This window comes from Lissotriton helveticus, chromosome 6 (assembly GCF_964261635.1).
Source record: "Lissotriton helveticus chromosome 6, aLisHel1.1, whole genome shotgun sequence".
Classification (NCBI taxonomy): domain Eukaryota; kingdom Metazoa; phylum Chordata; class Amphibia; order Caudata; family Salamandridae; genus Lissotriton; species Lissotriton helveticus.
In genome coordinates this window covers 677,324,839-677,336,160 of record NC_136067.1, presented here as the reverse complement: position 1 = coordinate 677,336,160, position 11,322 = coordinate 677,324,839, and positions in this window count along the sequence as shown.

Sequence of the window (11,322 nt, the reverse complement as noted above, 5' to 3'; positions counted from 1 at the left end):
GCTCTTCAATCGAGGACAATTCCTTGCATTTGAAATATTACATCTAATCCAGTCATGAGGAGCACCGCTGCATTAATGAGTGGGTCCTGTGTGTCTTTTACAGGTAGAGACAAGTAGAACAAGTGGCAACTGGATCTGCCGGCAGCCTTTGATACGGTTGACCACATCACTCTTGTCAACCGTCTCAAAAAATTGGGCATTGACGACAAAGCCTTGGCTCTACTTCAATCATTTCTGACTAACAGAAGTCACATATTCATGCTGGAGAACATTTCATCTAATTCTTTCCCACTCCCTTGTGGGGTCCCACAGGGATCTTCTTTAAGTCCTCTGCTTTTTAATGTCTATGTTTCAGAATTGGCCTCTCTGATCAGATCTTTTGGCTTTTCCCCTACTTCTTATGCAGACGACACCCAAATCGTGGTGGCGGCCGCTAACAACACTGAAGTAACTATCTCTCAGTTTCACACCTGTATGAGAGCAGTTAGTGGCTGGATGGGAAAGCATTGTCTCAAGCTAAATGCAGAGAAAACCGAGGTGATACTCTTTGGTAATAATCATTTATTCTGAAGCCCGGTATGCAGGCCAACAGAGATTAGAACTCTCCCCACCCCAGTTCAAAAAGCTAAAAAATTAGGCACAATATTAGACGACAAACTGAGCTTTAATAAACACATTAGCTCAGTTGTCTCCGCCAGTTTTAACACTCTGAGAATTATTAGAAAGATTCTCCCTTTTATCCCTCTGACCACCATAAAAACAGTTGTCTCTCTATTAATCCTATCGAAATTGGATTACTGTAATGGTCTTTTTACCAAGCTTAAAAAAAAACATACGAAGAACCTTCAGAGTGTACAGAATGCGTCAGCCAGGCTCGTCTTTGACCTTCCTAAATTCCACCCAGTTACATCTGCCATCAAGGAACTGCATTGTCTGAGGGTAAACAACCGCATTAAATTCAAGGCATTATGCCTTACCTACAAAGCCTGGCATGATTTAGGTCCCAGTTATCTTAAAACATTTCTCTCAAGGTACGTTCCAAATAGAGACTTCGATCCAAAAATACTCTGACAGTGCCCTGTCCCAGGTTCAAGAGACTAAAATGGGAAGTTGCTTTACCACTGACGCCCCGGTCCTGTGGAACAGTCTACCAACAAGCATTAAGGCAGCGCTAACATTGCTGAGTTTCAGGAAGCTAACAAAAACCTGGTTTTTTAACCTCTAGGTACCTAGTACCCTCACCTTACTGCCAATCAACCAGTGCCAAGACACCCATGGGTATTCAAGTGCTTTAGAAACCTTTTAACATAACATAACAGCAGGCTTTGCTTTACTTACAGCAAACTCAAAGATGTTCCGAACTTTATTTAAATTCATGTCGCGCAACAATTAACCCCCTGGGGGAATGTACTGTTGCAGAAACTACCCTTACTAAAAAGCATTAGTCTTAATCACCAGGAGGCTCACTGAGGGAGGAACTGGTATTTATGGGATTAACACGTGTCTGCCATTGTTGTTGCTGGTTTGGGTGGTAAACACGGACTGGGAAGTCCAAAACGCTACTGGCCTGATAAAATCTATTTGATGTAAAGTTGCCGATTTTGTTTGTGGTCAGGAACAAAGGAGGTCAACCTGTCGGTGAGTGCTCTTCAATCGAGGACTATGCTATGCACTGATTACAAGCAGCAGTGATAAATGTTACCTGTGAAGCTCACTTAGGAGTGACAGAGAAACCATAAGATATGCACCAGATACCGCTGAGGAAGGAATTCAATGGGGGGGGGTCCATCTTTGCCCAACTAGGGATGGAGGGTATTAATCTCTGTCAGGAATGTTAGGACAGAGATGGCTGGAGGGGTAGTTAGTATTAAGTAGGAGTATTATTAAAGTATTGCTGTGGAAGAAGAATTATTAGTCAGTAGCAGGATTTAATGAGAAGGAACTGAGAGCAATCAATGGAAGAACAACTCAACATGGATGTACTCTTACCTTAAGCTCTTTCCAGGCCTAAAAGGGAAGAAAACATGCACCTATCGACTCTCCACCTAGACGTCCAGGCTGGTCAACCCAGGAGGAAGCTTTAAATAAGCATTGAAGAGCTGCACAAAGACAGTAAGTTACCGGACACTGTCAAGGTTCCACTATGGGCCAGGAGTTAGTCGATGGGGTGGGAAAACAGGGAGAGCAGCAGAGAACTCAGCCTGCAGCACTAATTCAGTGTTTCAATTGTTGATGCTCTTGCAACCTATGACCAGGGGCGGCTCCTCCATTAGGGCGGAGGAGCATTGCCCCACTGCTTTCTCGCAGTGTGAGAAACAGAAACATAAAATGGTATTTTAAATACCATTTTATGTTTCTGCATCTCACACTGCAAGAAAGCAGAATAGTATACCTGGTTGGGGACGGGCAGGAGGATATGCCTGGTTTGTGGGCGGGTTGGGAAGGAGTGGCTTATCCACGAAGATTGGTCAAAACAGCCACAAAAAGGGCATGGTATTGCCCGCGCGAGGTACTGCTGACACCTAAAACTCGCGAGAAAAGTGAAAGGATTGCATGTGTCACCACATTCTCTCCAGTGTCACACAGAATTAGAAAATCCATCCTGAAACACTGGGCCACAATCAATGCTGGCAGCATCAATCTAGAAAGACCACTTTTCGCCTTTCGCAAAAGCAAAAATTTAAGAGACCATTTGGTCAGGGCTGCTCTCCCTCCCGCCCCTTCACAATCCACAATTGAATCCAACTGGGGCCTTCCTCCTATAATTGGGCATGTAAAATGTGGTGCATGCAATGTATGTGAGTTCACCATTGAAGGTCGAGATTTCACTCATAAAGGCTGTACTGTTTCCATGAAATTCCTCACTAACTGTAATAGCAGTAATGTTATTTATGCGATTTTGTGTCCATGCCCTAAAATGTACGTTGGTCAGACAACCCAAAAGGCCAAGACTCGTATTTGCCAACATAGGAGTCGCATCAGATGCAGAACTCCTAATGCGCCTCTGGTGGAACATTTTTCCGAACTAAATCATAATGAGGATGATATAAGATGGACAATCCTGAAGGTGGTCAAGCTACCCCAAAGAGGCGGCAACTTAACCCAGCTGTTAAACCGAGAGGAATTGAAAAGTATAATCCAATTTGACACCATAAGGACTGGGCTCAACAAAAGCGAGGATTGGACAAATCTGATATAATCGCAAATCTTGTTGCGCCACATACATTTCTGAGGAAGAAGGACTCTGCTTAATCCAAACGTGATTTTTTTTTTTCCCTCCAAATATTTCTCTTGTATAAATTGTTGCGATATTCGCAACTATGTAAATAATATACTGTAAAAACGTCACAAAATCACTGCATGACACTTTCTTCCCACTTAGTAGCACTTCACCTATTACCACTCTCACCACTCTAAAATGGCCGCCGCATTGGACCGATGCCTGCACTTGCACGTACGAGCACAGTACCCCGCCCCACTCGATCACGTGGTCCATTGACTAGCTGATGTAACTGTCATGGCCCCTGCAGCGGTAGCACAGTGGATGATTGTGCCAGCACGCGCAACATATACGGACACTGTTCCGCCACATTGGTAAGTCTGCCTCTCTGCCCTCGGCATCCCTTTGCCTCACCACTCGCTTGTCCACCTTAATCCGTAATTTAAAACCCTTCTACTCGTCAAACAGCGGATCTAATTATTGAAGGACCGCTTATTCCACCCAGGGACCATTGGGCCCTTGCTACGTTCACTGTATATTCTTCGTGAACTTCTCCGTGAACCTCCCCCGGTATGTATAATAATGTTACCCTTCACCCATTGCACAACTGCTTACTCCCCTGCATTACTTCCTAACGATTCGTATTTTCCACAGGAAAACCGCGCCATTCGCGCAATTCGGTAACCATACCGACTATCCCATTCGAGCCCCTTAACATAATCGGACTTGAAGCAACTTAAGCAAAGAGGTAATTACTCATACTCCACTCGATCAGGGTCACCATAATTTCACTCGTTGCTCCCTGACGCCACACGTTAACTCTTCACAGGGTTGAAGTTGCGGATACCATCACCAAACGCCCGGCGCCACACTAGAGCCCACCCCGGAGCTCTGAGGTAATTGATCAACCCCTCACCTTATCGCGATTACCCCCAAGTCGGTCGGGTCACTCCCCTATGAATAGGATAGTCATCACTATCACTCGAATGGTGCCTTCTTTCAGTTCATTATCAACCCACGTTTCAAACTGTTGTTGTTCATTGCGATTCCGAATGTAATGCAAAGTATTTATGCTTTGAATATTGTTTCTTTCCTCTATTCCACCATTAATCTACTCTAGTTCCTACACCCACGGTTTATCCCATCAATGCTCACTGCGATTCCGATTATAATGCAAAGTATCTATGCTTTGACGCTGCGGGAGGTGTACGACGATGCACTAGAGGTTGGGTACCTCCCCGCTTCCATGAGAACTGCCCTTATCACATCCCTGCTGAAGCCTGGGAAGCCTGCTTCACGCTGCGATTCCTATAGGCCCCTCTCCTTACTTACTTGTGACGTGAAGATACTCGCCAAACTAATTGCGACGCGCATTAGTCTCCTACTGCCAAACCTTATACTTCCTGATCAGGCTGGGTTTGTCCCCGGCAGGGCGACCTCGCACAATCTTCGCACCTTTTTCTCAGTAAATGATTCTATCCATGAGGACTTGCCAATGGCGGCCATTTTTTTAGACGCCACTAAAGCGTTTGACTCGCTTGAGTGGGATTATGTATTCCAGGTGCTTGAGCGGATGGGCTTCCCTGCTATTTTTATATCCTGGATCAAGCTGCTGTATACGCGTCCTGTGGCTAGAGTACTCATTAACGGGCAGTTGTCCTCGGAATTCCCTGTCTCACGGGGGACTAGGCAGGGATGCCCCTTGTCCCCGCTCCTGTTCGCCATAGCCACTGAACCCCTTGCAGCTAAATTACGTCAACATCATCGGGATAGTGCGCTGAGGTGCTATCAAAGGCAAATCCTCATCTCAACGTACGCAGACGATATTACACTCTATGTACGCCACCCCGGCGAGAATCTGCACCCCATACTTAGGGAGTTCGTCCATTTTGGAGTTCTCTCAGGTGTGCAAATTAACTGGAGCAAGTCCTGCATCTTTCCACTTACTGCCTCGACACGTGAGTTTCAGCTGGAATATCCCCTTGCCTGGTGCGAGGGTGATTTCAAATACCTGGGTATTCATATAGAAAAGGATAGGGAGGCCCTTATGCATGCCAATTATGGGACGGTGATGAACAAAATCAGTGACAATGTTTCCAGATGGATAACCCTCCCCTTGTCCATGGCGGGGAGAGCTTCACTGGTTAAGATGGTGATATTCCCCCAGCTCCTGTACTTATTTATGAACATACCATTTGATCCCGGGACATATTTTTTTAAACAGCTGCGCTCAGAATTACTCAGATTGGTCTGGGGAGGGAAGACGGCCAGACTTAAATGGGAGATACTGGTTAGGCCGTACTCGCAGGGGGGTTTTGGGATCCCGGATTTCGAACTCTATTACCAGACTGCCCAAGCCCACTTCGCCTATTTTTGGATACGACAGCCTCGATACATGCCCCAATTGGCGGCCGAACATTGGCTAGCACACCCGACACCGATCGAAGGAGCACTCTACTCCCCGGTTGAAGGTAGAGATAAAACCCCAAACACGGTCCTCAGCACAGTGACGGCATGGAATCGTATTACTTCGAAACTGGACCTACAACTGATGTATGCCCCACTACTCCCTTTGACATACCACCCGCAGCTGCCGCTCCTACAGGAGGCTGGCTTTCGTAGATTATTGACAAAACTTCATGTTCAAACGTGGGGAGATTTGTATAAAGATGGCACTTTTCAAACTAAAGACCAACTATATGCCGGGATACAGCCGACGCCACTGGAGATATTTTACTATATCAGGCTTAGGCACGGTCTGCAGGCGGTTACACCTGATTTCCCGCGCGAACCTCCTGTGCTTCTCCCTCTGCAGCATATGCTTCAACTTGATAGCCCCAGCAAACTGGTGTCCACGTTATATAGGTCGGTGCGTGTTAATATGGAATACACTGAGGTGCCTGCTAGGGAGAAATGGAACCAGGAATTAGCCGTAGCCCTTACTGATAAACAATGGACATTTTGCCTACAGCAAACAGAACGCATTTCATCCAGCAGCAGATATAGAATCATTCACAGATTATACTATACACCTGCGCGACTACACAGATTCCAGCTAAGGCCTAGTGACGCGTGTGACAGATGCGGGGCCCCGGGGGCTGACTTCCTGCACCTTGCATGGGAATGCACTCAGGTATACCACTATTGGGAACAGATCTTCCAGGCACTTTCCAAAATGATTAATGAGCCGGTAGCGCCCACTCCATTATTGGCACTATTAGGCTACGTTGAACCTCTCCAAGCTGCCCACCGCAAGTATGTGGCGATGGCCATGTTATTAGCTAAGCGCAGAGTAGCCTGCAAGTGGGGAAGGGGGAGGGCACCTAAATTTAAGGAGTGGATGCGAGACATGGTATACTGCCAAGAACAATTGCACACTTACACTGAACTGCTACCTCCCGCTTCCAGACCCGCTGATATTTGGGCCCCGCTGCACTGCTATTTGATCACAGATTCTCCAGTAGATGCCGAGGATTGAGGTTGGTATACTGGGAATATGATTTGCTACCCCCCTTACACTTGGAGGATGTGGGGACGTGTTAAGATGCTGTAAGGTCTCGTACCACCTTTGAATGTAGACATGCCATCACACCGGGGCACATGCCTCTCCATCTTCGTGACTGAGTTATCGCACATGTTAAAGTTACTTACAATATTTACAGAAAATGTAAGACGAATTGATATGTCTAAGTTACGTTTGTACTTGTCACTGAATTGATGCGCTCATTATGCAATACTACATATGCCGACTGTTGAATTTCACTTTTCATCCTTATGGTCTCTACTAATGGCGGCCGGCCTCCGGGTTGTAGGCATGACGCTGTGTAACCCTGACAGTACTCAATAAACGTTTTACACCAAAAAAAAAAAAAAGAATCTATGCTTTGACGCACGTTGATGTCTCTCAGCCCCCTTAAATGTGAATACTATCCTGAAAATAATCAATTTAAAAAAACCTTTTTTCTTTCTTCCCCTGTTCCTTCTCTACACAGGTGCATCATTGTTTTAACCAGGCATAGTAATTGTATTAAGTCCTGATGATGATCCCAATGTAATTTAGAGCGCGGGATCGAAACGTCGACCTTTTAAGTAGCCATACAGCGTGACTATTTTTGTATTAAGTTCTGTATGTTCTACTCTGGTATACACTTGTAACACTGATTTAAAAGTGCCCAGTTTGCTCTCTTCTCCTTTTGCCTGAGAAATCTTTTTCCTTTCTACCAACTATCTTTCACTTCACTTTCTGTCCTGAGTAAAGCACAGGATTGTGCCCGTCATTCCTGAAACACTGTTTCTTAACTGTGATGTTATAAAATTCTATGATTATTGTACATTAATAAATTCCATGTCTGGCTGGACATGGACAAACTTATAGCAGCCTATTATGGTCTGTCTATCATTGTACTATATCTTTGAAATTGCTCTGGACCATTGTTTTGTTATAACTAACTCATACCCCTGGTCCGAAGCTACCTTGAGGGTCCCCCTTGTTCTTTCTAGAGAGTTGCCCACTGTTGTGGGCCCGGACTGTTAGGTTGGCCCTATTGGGCCGACCAAACTATTCATGCGCACTCTACATTTTCTCTATGTAGGCTGCATCCAGTACCTAATGGAATCCAAGGAATTATTACTTGAAGATTCTCCCTCTTGAATGGAATTTTCAAACCTTATTTGTTCAAAATCCATTTGTAGTTCTGTCAGTACCCTCCTGTGGATCTGGGAACCGGCATTGTTTCAGAGTGGACAGTCGTGCGTTGCAGGGGAGGCCTAGGTGAACGAGGGGAGATGGGGGTGCGGCTAATTCCCAGGATCATGGGAATAGTGGAGTGAGGAATATCCTTATCCGTAGTCGCAGAAGGTAGTGGAGGGGCTTGGGCGAGCCAGGGGCGGTAGGGTTGAGGTTTATACCCGGGGCCGCCGAAAAGTAGGGAAGAGGTATGTGCGATTCACCAGTCAAAGGGTTGGGGGGGGTAGGAATTATTTGGGACCCCTAGGTCCAGGGAGGAAGGGTGGGTAGACGTAAGCGGAGGGATGGGAAGGCAGTTACGGGGGAGTCCATCGTAGAGGATGTAATGAGGAGAGGTGCCTCTTTAAGAAGGGAGAGAAGAGTTAGGAAGAGTGTCATCGAAGGAGATGGGATGGTTGGAAGGTTTAGTATCACGGAGGGTGATCAAGTCTTTCCTGAGGGATGAGAGTTCCAATGACGAGATAGAGAGGTGGAGTTCAATGTTAAGAAGCGAGAAGACGATAAGGAGGATAGCGGGTCCGTGGGGATGGGGGTTCGTTCCACATTGTCTGGAGGGAGAGGGATAGGCGGTGGGAGAGGAGGGAACCCAGGAGGCGGGACGAGAGGGTTGTTCTCAATTCCGACCTGATGACAGTTGGCTGTGTGAGCGTCCTCAAACCCAGTGGTCTGATGGATGCTATGGGAGGAGGGGGGAGTGGCTGGGGAAGAGAGGAGCACTCATGTCTTTGAGGTTGAGGATCGAAAAGATAGGGTGGAATTGGAGAACATCGTGGCGCGGTAAGGGAGAAGGAGTGAGGGGATTCAGTGTGTTGGAGAGAGGAGCAATCATGTCTTTGAGGTTGAGGATCGATAAGATAGGGTGGAATAGGAGAACATCGTGGAGCGGTAAGGGAGGAGTGAGGGGATTCAGTGTGTTGGGGCGAGGTTGGGGTTGGGTGTGAGGGGGTCGGAGATGGTGGAGAGGGTAGAGGGGAGAGGAGAAGAGGGATCGGGCAGCAGGAGAAAAGAGGAAAGAGGGGTAAGAGGGAAGAGGATGGGGATGGGTGAGAGAACGTCTGAGGGGGTGGAAAGGGTGGGGGTCAGATAAGATGGGGATGGGACAAGCGGGGGAGTGGGTGTAGTGTTAGCGGTGGGATGCAAGGACTGGGATTGGGAGACTTCAACAATATCATTGGATTCAGGGGGATGTGGGGCTGGAGTCAGGAGCAGTGTCGTTGTGAGGACTTCATGTGTTTGCGCGGCTGAGGAAGAATGTGAAGGTAAGGATAGTAGATCGTATAGGTGGTTGAAGTGGTGTTCGAAGATGGTGAGGTGGTTTTCAGAGGCTTGAATGAGGATATTTCCTGATTTGAAGATGGAGATGTCAATTTCTCCAGCGAATGTGGGGGATGCGGTGGTGGATAGCTTCAGGCCATATGGGATTTTGATAGATGTCTTTATGGGTAAGTGGAGGAGGAAGATACTTTTCCATTTAGAGGGGCGCTCAGAGTAGAAGATGTAATTGGTTTTGACAATGGATGTAAGGCTTAGGTAATTACCTACAAATAGGGTTTCTTGGTGATGAATTAAGAGTTTATGTTTCAGGTCCTTCTTGGCATTTTTAGAGAGTTTGGAAGGGTAAAGGATGGTCCACGAGTTGGTGCCAAACCTAGTGATTAAAGTGTCGGGCGGAGTGATGGTGTGATTGTAGGGAGGCATAGTAAGAAAACTGGGATGGTTGGATGGGCGGGCAAGAGAATTAGTGGGGTGCAAGATGGAGGGGGCGGGAGGGAGGGAGAAAAGTCAGAGAGTATGAGAAGTTAGGCTCAAAGTTGGGGCAAGAGTTATGAGTTGTCGTGGGTTGAGATAAAGAGGGGTTGGAGTACGGAGGAAAAGTCAGAGTTAGCCACCTTAATTTGAGTTAACACTAAAGGGGAGGAGAAGGGTGACAAAGTGGTAGGCCGGGTGGGGGATCACGCGACTGGGTTGAGAGGGGGGGAGATGTGAAAAATAAGAGAGAGATCAGAGAATTGAAGGGGCAGTGTGAGGTGAACCGAAACGGAATAATAAAATAGAATCAGGAAGTGGTGGAACCATTAGGGCATGGAGAGGCAATAGCCCAGAAAGAACGGGACAAGATTAGGATGAAATGCAAAATATAATGAAAACAGGCAATAATTACATTAAAATGGGAGGTATCGGGTAAGGATAAATGAATGCAAAATATATTAAGAACAAGCAATAATTACATTGAGATGGCAGGCATCGGGTAACGATAAATGAGTTAGGGTACAAGCCGTGACACAATTCTAGTAAAGTGCAAATTTGACAAAGAAAGAGTAAAAAGACATTTGAAGTAAAGGCATATGGGTGCGGTCAAAGTAGCGCCTAAAGGGAACAAATGCCGAAGGCAAATTAGCGCTGAGAAGCTCGTTTCCAGTCAATGAAAAGATTCTGTGGGCAAGGAGTATGTATGGTCACAAAGTCTTGTGGCAGTGAAGCAAATTCTCTTAACATTCCTGGACAATTCTCACACCCCAACTGTTAGACCTGGCATCTTTGGCGTGGTTTTCCCCTATCTTTTTGCCTCTACCTCCTATATTTTTGATGCTGTGCTGGATTTCGTTTTTGCTGGTTTAGATGCTTTGGACACTCTGCCACTGCTAATCACTGCCAGAGTGTAAGTGCTCCCTATGAAAAGTGTTATGCTGATTGGATATACATGTTTGGCATATTTGTATCACCATGAAGTCCCTAGTAAAGTGCACTGGGTGTGCCAGGGCTGGTGATGACAAATGCTACTAGTGGGCCTGCAGCACTGATTGTGCCACCCACAGGAGTAGCTCTAAGATGATGTCTCAGGCCTGCCACTGCAGTGCCTGCGTGCAGTTTAGAAACTGCCATGTCCTCCTGGTCAGTGTCCCCACTGACCAGGCCTAACCCTTCCCTTTTTGTGCACATCAGTCACCCCTATGGAAGGCCCAAGGTACCCCCCCTGGGCAGGGTGCAGTGTATGTAAAAGGTAGAGCATGTACTAGTACAGGTGACATGCTCTGATAGTGAATGGCAGCCATTTCCGTTTTTCACTATTGTAAGGCTATCTTGCTCCATAGATTAACATGGGGGATGTTGGCTACAGTGGCTTCCAGCATTTCTTCCCATAGGAACAAGATAGGACATAAGTATCTAGTATCCCTGAACTCAGAATTTAATAACACATCTTTTAGGAAAGGTTGTTTTTAAATCCTGTGTTTGAGAACAGCACTTTTTAGAAAGTTGCTGTTCTCTTGTCTGACCTTTCTGTGTGCCTTGGCCTGTTTGTGGATTGACTGTCTGGTTTGAGAGTGACAGGGGCTGGGGATGCCCCAGGAGGCTG